Raw genomic sequence first — 7,330 nt, forward strand, 5'->3', positions numbered from 1 at the left:
TCAAAGTAACGTTTTTAGCTCTTTTTATTCATTTTAAAAGTTACGTCGGTGATAAAGTGAAAATCACACCCAAATGCCTGAATCAATAAACTCAAAAAGCAAAACAAATAAAGAAGATATTGCATTTAAAAATTCAAAACACAATTCCCAAAAAAGTGAAACAAAATAAATGTAATACTTTTCAAGTAATTTCTGGATTAAAATGAAATGTTGAAAACACAATAAAGGACATCGCAGATTGGTTGATGACATTTACAATTTATTTTAAAATGTGTCTTCAATGTTCGCATATAAAAAAAAAAAAGTACCATCTGTACGGAGCATGTCCAGTATGACTTCATACCAAATAACTTTTCGTTGAAATGGTAGAAAAACGTCATCCAGTTGTAAGGATTGTGTGGTTTTTAAGTTGTTTTTGTTCACATTTAGAGCTTTTTGTGTCAGTCACACAATAGTCCTCAGTGTATTTCACTGTCTGCTTTTCAGTTTTATGATTTTTAAAGAACTCGATTGAGTTTGAGTCACTTAAAATACAAATATCAAACACTGAAAATACACAATTACATAGAAGCGAATAAATACAGTTTATACACAAAATACACATTTTAAAGATAAATACTTTTCAAATGAATACTGTTTCAAATATTTTCATTTTTACATGATCAGGTCACCTGCTTTATCGATTTTTTTTTTTTCTTGCTCCATGGTTTTGTCATGTTTATTTATTAAATAATGTCAGTTTCTTCCACCATGCCGGATGTAAGTGCAGTTTAAAATTATAAATATTTTTATTGTTGTTCATGGGTTGTGAATTTTGTAAAACTTGTAATTTGATTTTCATTTTCTGCGAATGTACATTGGATTTTGGTTGAAGCATGCTCAGAGTGATATGATTATTCTCACGAGAATTTGAACTTTTTATGTTGGCTGAAGGGGCTGCACGGTGGATCAGTGATTAGTACTCTTGCCTCACAGCAAGAAGGCCCTGGTTTAAGTCCCGGCTGGGGGATCTGAAACAGTAACACCAACTGGGGACCTTTCTGTGTGGAGTTTGCATGTTCTCCTCGTGCATGCGTGGGTTTTCACCAGAGACTCCAGTTTGCTCCCACATCCAAAAAACATGCTTCCTAGGCATGACTCCATGACTCTGAATTGTCCCTAGGTGTGATTGAGGCCCTGCGACAGACTGGCGACCTGTCCAGGGTATACCCTGCCTTCGCCCATCTGTAGCCGGGTCAGGCTCCTGTACCCCCGCAACCCCAAAAGGGACAAAGTGGTCAAGGAGATGAATGAATGAATGCTGTTTGCAGTACATAAAGAAGTTGATGCTGGAAGAAAGAGGTGCACACACCATACTTTGGACTCTTTCTTGACACGCGGAAACAAGATATTTGTTGTGCTTTTTGCTTGTATGACTTTTTATTCTTTTATGTAGATTTTATTTCCTGAAATGTTTTGTAATTGCTTTGTTTATAGTTTTCAAAGCGTAACGAGAGCAAAAGTGTGACTTGTAACCAAAGTGAGATGACGTGCAGAAGAGAAATGAAATCCCGTTGGAAATGCCGACGCCGGGTCTCCTGCTTAGTAGTTCCTATTAGTTCAACTGAAAGTTATTTAGAATGAAGCAATACTGGATATTTTCTATACTAGTCATTAGAATAAAGAAGCCACATTTGAAAGACACACTTGTCAAAATCAGCAAAGTCCCATAGTTCCTAGCTTTTTCTAGTTTCTGATCTTTTATGTGTGAGTGATTTATTGGTGACTGTAAAAAGTTAATTTCCGTCTGTTACTTGTTCAGACTGTAAGCAGTCAAGGTGCAGCTGGAAGTGCTGACCGGTTCAGCTGCTGTCTGGCTTTAGTCTTTGGTGGATTCAGCCTGACACCCTGAACTGATCGCACCTCTAAGATACGTGGTACCGACATGGCACTGGAGCTCTGGAACACAGCGTTGAGCAGGCAGTGAGTGAGCTCAACCATCATCGCGCACACACACACACACACAGCTACAGCATGTTGTCATTGACACCCATTAAAAGAGAGCGTCTGTGCCTCAGCTGTGGCTGCAGCCACGGTCACACTGACAGCTGTGTCATCTCAAGGCTGCTGTCATGATCACAGTTACAGTCTGTCTGTCTGTCTGGCAGCACATAGAGCTCCTCTGGTTTCTTTCTAAATGCCATACTGTCTGATGTCGAACATCCACAGCCAACGGTGCGAAAAGCATCATCCAATAAACGAACAATTTTAAACAAAGCAGCTGCCAAATGACACAAAGCTGATCATATGCAAGATGGCCATGAAAATGAACATTTCTGCTTCAAACTACAGTTTTCTTGTTTGACGCTCATAGGTACTGACACTTTTTTGCAGCTCTGAGGTAACTTTGCCAGGATATTTATCATCTGGTGTGCTGAAGAAAAGAATCAATAACTTTAGAGGTAGCTAGTTCTGACAGACACGGAGATGACCACAGGCTGCTGGTGTCATTGCTCTGATAGATTTAGCATAAACAGGACCTTTTAAGCTGGTTCAAGCTCTGGAGGCTATTCGCACTCCGAGGACTCTGCTAGAATAAAAGAATATTTTATTGATGTTATGAGAGCTTTATGCGACTCTTTGGGCCATTCTCTCAACATTTCCATCTCATTTCAACTTTTCTTGAAAATGCTGAAGTTACAGTTGTGGACACGCACTGCAAGAGGACTCGGAGTGAAACGGACAAGATACTGTTAAATAAATAAATAACAACGCGGCAACAACTTCTCCCTCTCCCCGCTCTCCTCCATTGTTTTCTTTTTCAGTGCTTGGAATTGGAGTTTTTTTTTACAGTTCCTGAGCAGAAGGAATTGGAAAATGGGGGGTGAAAACAAATCAGCTCAATACTCGCTGCTGTGTTTGGATTTCTCCTTTGTGCACTGCAAACAACAAAGACATGGAGATGCAGCGGCGGATATTCCTGCCCGCCCCTCCTCTCTAGTTCATCGTGTAGGCCACAGTTTGACCTTAAGAACTTGTCGTGCGTGGAGCGGATGTTGAGAAATCTATGATGAGGTGAGCAAACATCTGTTTTCACAGCAGGGCTGGCTCACATTACTTCTAGATGTTTACCTCCCTGGTTGGTCATATTTAATACAAATTTCTGATGGTGTAAGAAGATTCAGAGGTCCCGAGGAGTTCAAACCTGTCCCAGCTGTCTGTTTTAAGACTAGAAGAGAAAGTAAATGCATGCCAGTCACAGTCCTGTACAGTTCAAACAGCTGGCAGCAGAAAAACAAACGGACCGATATTAACAGTAATTACTCCGAATGGAAGTCAGCCAAGTGGTGCTGAGCCAGGTAGCTCTTTCTAGTCAATAGATAGGATTTTTGTGAGTACCTTAAAGACCCACTCCAATGAAAATGGTGTTTTAACAGGTTTTTGTGGCATTTTTCCCATGATGGAGGACATATATAAAGAAACAGTTGAGTATTTTTCTTTTAACATTTACTTTTGTTTTTACTTGTATAATTTAGACAGAATATAATACTATGGAGAGCAAATACTGAAAGTTATTTAAGGTTTAAGTTGATTTATTCCTGAACAATATTTCTGTCTGTTTTAATCATATTTATATTTTTTTTAAGTTATATTTTTAAAGTTTAGAAGTTTTAACAACTTAGTTTTTTATCTGTTTGATAAATATTTATCTTAATTATGACCTTAAGCCTTTTTTTCGATTTTGGCCCCCTGTGCGATTAAGTTTGACCCCCCTGATGCTCGTCTTCGTTTTCCTCGTCTGAGCTGGCATTTAGTTCAAAACAGTACAGCTGGATCGCTCAGGAATTGCCATTTTTGTTGCACCGGTAATGTTAGGTTGGAGGTGTGAGGGTCTGTAAGCAAGAGGGATATGGATGGATGATAAAATGGTCCTGCCCACAAGTCTGAGGTGTATTTACAATGAACTACTGCCGCTCTGCAGAAACTATGTCTGAATGTTTTTTTTTTGTTTGTTTTTTACATTTTTGCCTTAAAAATGCCATAAACATAATTAAAGACCACTGGGAAAGCTTTTAAAATATATCGAAAGACGATTGGATTGGAGGTTTAAGGTTATCAAGTCTTTAAGAGATTCTCAAAAAATGAAAAAAATAAAAATTAAACTTCTAATATTTAATATGTGCAGCATCGTCTCAAAGTGATGTCAGAGCAGACATTATTTCCCTGCAAAACAAATATTTAGGAAAGTTATTACGGCTGAATGAAATGAGTTTGTTTGAGTGGATGAAGTTTAGGTGTGTCCGCTGCTGCTGATGATAATTGATTGAGCTTTTTGTTAAATACGGTCAGACAGATGTTTCTCTGTGATTGTTTATAATTCAGTAATGGAGAGCTCATGCTAGACATAGCTAATGTAAACTCTGACTCTAATGTGAATAAATGCAGCTCTGTGCTCTCTGCAACAGTAATGTAATATATTAAATCAACAGTGGATAACGGTCATTTATTCACTTAATTATGTCCATTTAGTTAGTCTGACTGCAGCTGTGTCTTTTGGATTACACTCATTTGCTTAACAAGATAATGTAACTCATTCTAAAAACCAGAGCTGTTCTGATTTGGCCCTCGGAGTGAGTCAAAGCCCTGTATGGATTTTTCATTTTACAGAAAAAAACAAAAACGCTGCTTTCTCCGTAAAGCTGGACCGGCTTATGTTATTAATGTAACACAGCGTAGGGTGTCTCATTATTTACAGTAACTCATGCAGTCCCACAACGTCACACGAGTCACTGGAGAACTTTTTTTCATCAGCCTTACATCCTGGAGAAACTCTGCATTAGCAGCTTCAGAGGGGTTGTAAATTAGAAATGAGGGGGGCATCCAGTAGCACCAATCCCTGGAACAGTGCTACTGCTCTCTGAGGCCACACAAACCACTGCTTCAATTCCTCAAATAAATCCTTCAGTGGCTCGGCCAGCTGGGAAGAAGAAGTAGTAGGACACACGACTGCATGCAAAGGAGCAGGAGAGGCTGCATGATGGCTACATCTCTCCTTCTCCTGTGACACCAGAACACTCCCCCCTGTGGTCCCAAAAGCCCCAGAGCAGCAGACAAAACAGGGCTGTCACTATCCGTCGAGATGGAGACGCTGGATTGCACTTCAGTCTTCCTCTATTCTTGTTTTTATCTGAAAAGATCATGCTGACAGAAATAACATAGATACATAGATATAGATCTCCACGTTCTGTCCTTTGCCGATTGGTTCTGAATTTGGCTCCCAGCCTGTTGGTGTGTCAACACAGACTTGCTTTCACCCGCCTGCTCAAATGTGACTTTGTTTGCTGTGCCGCCCCATTCAAATCCAGCCGCTCTGATGAATCTCGTGGGCACGGGCCCGTCAGATTGGAACAGGCGCTGGAAATCCGACCTGTATTGACTGGCACCACAATCAGCCAAGAACAGAGAGCGAATCAGAGAGAAAGGGGGGGAGACGTCTGATGCCGCTAAGTCTGCATTTTGTTCTTGCTTTATCCCATTTCTTATTTATTTATTTGCTGTCTTTTAAAAAAGTGGCAAGAAGACAGTATTTTTCTTTTGATTGTGGCAACTCTTTGAAAGCAACACAAATATCACATGTGGGCGACAGAAAATGAAGGATTTGATCCAGCAGATAAGATGAAGAGGCAGCCGGTTTTAGGAGAGCTCTCTGAAGGATTTCAGGCTGCTGGGTGGGTGGGGAGGTGACAGCACCAGAAGGGTGAGAGTCACAACCAAATGACTGCAATTAGCAGGGAAAGAGCAGGGGACTAGCGCCCCCAAGTGTATACTTGGTGTATTGTACAGCAGTTCTTTTTGAAATTGAGGAAATCTGCAGTGATTTTGTGCTTTAAGATGCAGCACACTCTGTCCCTTCAAACTTCCTTGAAAAAAAAAGGCTTTGGAACATAGATTTTTACCACATTATTAATGTTATTGTAAAAAAGAATCAGAGTGAGGGTCTGTTTAGAATAAGGGTCTGCAACCTTTAACAGTAAAAGACTCATTTGGGCTTTTTTTTTACTGATCAAAACCTAGAAGGAGCCGCAAAGTCTTATTTTTGATACTGTTTTTTGCTTTAATTACAATGTATAATTTAATAATAAATGTGAATTATGCTTCTTTTGTGACATGAATTGAAACATAAACATAAAAAGAAACTAGAAAAGTTGCATTACCTGTGGTAATGTTAGTTGCTTTTAGCTGAAAGTAGTTGCTGAAGACGCTGAAGCTTTTTGCTGAAAATGGTGACACAATTGACATTAACTGATGAAGTCATTTGCTAAAAATGCAAAAGCTATTTGCAAAATATCACATTTGCTAAAAGACTGGAATTTTTGTTAAAGAACAATGAAAAAGTGCTGAAGTTGGCCTAAATTTCTGAAAAAATGTAGTAAAATTGCTTAAAACATTACATTTTTAGCAAAAATATTTAGCGTGTTGCTTAAATATGAGCTAAACTCCAAATTAGCCCAAAAAACCTTAGTAGAAAAAAAGCTAGCTTGTTGCTTAAATACTATAAACTCTAAAGTAGCCCAAAATTCCTCAGTAAACTAAATTTGTCAACAAAATTACCCTGTTGCTCAAATAGAAGCTTAACTCTAGATTAGCCTAAAAAACCCCAATAGATAACATTTAAAACAAAAACGTTAGCATGTTGCTAAAATATTAGCTAAACTCCAAATTAGTATATTCAGTAGCATTAGCAATATATATCAATAGCTCAAAAACGTAAAAATGAATAAATACCAAACTCACATGGAGTAATGTCCTGAACAAGCTGAACATTTTGATACCAATATTGCTGAAATCGCTGCAAATGTGATTGAGTTTTTGTTTTGCTTTTTCAAAAAAACGTACGGAAAAGAGCAAGAAAATCACTAGTGTGATAATATATAGTAATATATAGTGTAAATGCATACTAAGCATTCACACAGCTAGCATTTTCTCAAAATGTGAAATTAATTTTTATGTTTGACAGAGGAAGTATTATTTCCTTTCAAAATAAAAGACGCCTCGTGCCAGACCGGATCGTACCAGTGCAGTTCTGGAAAACACAAGATAATACACATAAAAGATGAGACTTTTCACCAAATTTTTTCTTAGTATTTGAAATCTATTTATTCTGGAGGAAGCGTAGAGCAAACAAGACCTCTTCAAATAATCAGAAATGTAAAAACTTTTACATAGTTATCTTTGAAGTGGAACTCAGTCATAAATTTATAAACTTATCTAAACAAAAAGAATACTATTGTTCAATTTTCTTTGGCCAGAGAGCCACTATGGAGAAGTAAAAGAGGTTGCAGATCAATGG

The sequence above is a fragment of the Oryzias melastigma genome, linkage group LG16 (genome assembly GCF_002922805.2).
Source record: "Oryzias melastigma strain HK-1 linkage group LG16, ASM292280v2, whole genome shotgun sequence".
Taxonomy (NCBI): domain Eukaryota; kingdom Metazoa; phylum Chordata; class Actinopteri; order Beloniformes; family Adrianichthyidae; genus Oryzias; species Oryzias melastigma.